This window comes from Bombina bombina, chromosome 9 (assembly GCF_027579735.1).
Source record: "Bombina bombina isolate aBomBom1 chromosome 9, aBomBom1.pri, whole genome shotgun sequence".
NCBI classification, from domain to species: domain Eukaryota; kingdom Metazoa; phylum Chordata; class Amphibia; order Anura; family Bombinatoridae; genus Bombina; species Bombina bombina.
This window is the reverse complement of record NC_069507.1, coordinates 259889775-259891235: the sequence shown is the minus strand read 5'-3', so window position 1 is coordinate 259891235 and position 1461 is coordinate 259889775.

Sequence of the window (1461 nt, the reverse complement as noted above, 5' to 3'; positions counted from 1 at the left end):
AGCCGTCTTCACCCAACCGGGCCAAAATCTTCATCCAAGGTGCGCAGAGGAGGCCCTTCATCCGTCTTCATCCAGGCGGTGTCTGCAATCTTCATCCATCCGGAGCGGAGCCATCTTCATAGGAGCCGAGGCGGAGCCATCCTCTTCAACCGACAATTCAACGACCAATGAAGGTTCCTTTAAGGTTCGTCATCCAAGATGGCGTCCCAGTATTCTATCAGCCAATCGGAATTAAGGTAGGAAAAATCTGATTTGCTGATTCAATCAGCCAATCAGATTGAGGTTCAATCCGATTGGCTGATCCAATCAGCCAATCGGATTGAGCTCGCATTCTATTGGCTGATCGAATCAGATTTTTTCTACCTTAATTCCGATTGGCTGATAGAATCCTATCAGCCAATCGGAATTCAAGGGACGCCATCTTGGATGACATCCCATAAAGGAACCTACATTCGTCGTTCAGTCGTCGGTTGAAGAGGATGGCTCCGCGTCGGCTCCTTTGAAGATGGCTCCGCTCCGCTCCGGATGGATGAAGATTGAAGACGCCGCCTGGATGAAGACTTCTACCGGATGGAGGACCTCTTCTGCGCACCATGGATGAAGATTTCGGCTCCGCTGGGTGAATACGACTCAAGGTAGGGAGATCTTAGCGTTAGTTTTTTTTAAGGGGGGTTTGGGTGGGTTAGAGTAGGGGTATGTGGGTGGTGGGTTTCAATGTTGGGGGGGTTGTATTTTTTTTTACAGGTAAAAGAGCTGATTACTTTGGGGCAATGCCCCGCAAAAAGCCCTTTAAAGGGCTGGTAAAAGAGCTGGTTACTTGGTAATTTAGGATAGGGTAGGGCATTTTTTTTTATTTTGGAGGGCTTTATTATTTTATTAGGGGGGTTAGATTAGGTGTAATTAGTTTAAACTTGTAATTCTTTTTTATTTTCTGTAATTTAGTGGGGGTTTTTGTACTATAGTTTAGTTTATTTAATTTAATTTAATTTTAGGTAATTATAGGTAATTTATTTAATTTATTTAATGATAATGTAGTGTTAGGTTTAATTGTAACTTAGGTTAGGATTTATTTTACAGCTAATTTTGTACTTATTTTAGCAAGGTAGTTATTAAATAGTTAATAACTGTTTAATAACTATTGTACCTAGTTAAAATAAATAAAAGTTGCCTGTAAAATAAAAAAATAAATCCTAAAATAGCTACAATATAATTAGTTATATTGTAGCTATCTTAGGGTTTATTTTACAGGTAAGTATTTAGTTTTAAATAGGAATAATTTAGTCAATATGAGTAATATTATTTAGATTTATTAAAATAATATTTAAGTTAGGGGGGCTTAGGGTTAGTGTTAGACTTAGGTTTAGGGGTTAATAATTTTAATATAAGTGGCGGCGGTATAGGGGGCAGGATAGGGGTTAATAATTTTAATATAGGTGGCGGCGGTATAGGGGAGGCAGGATA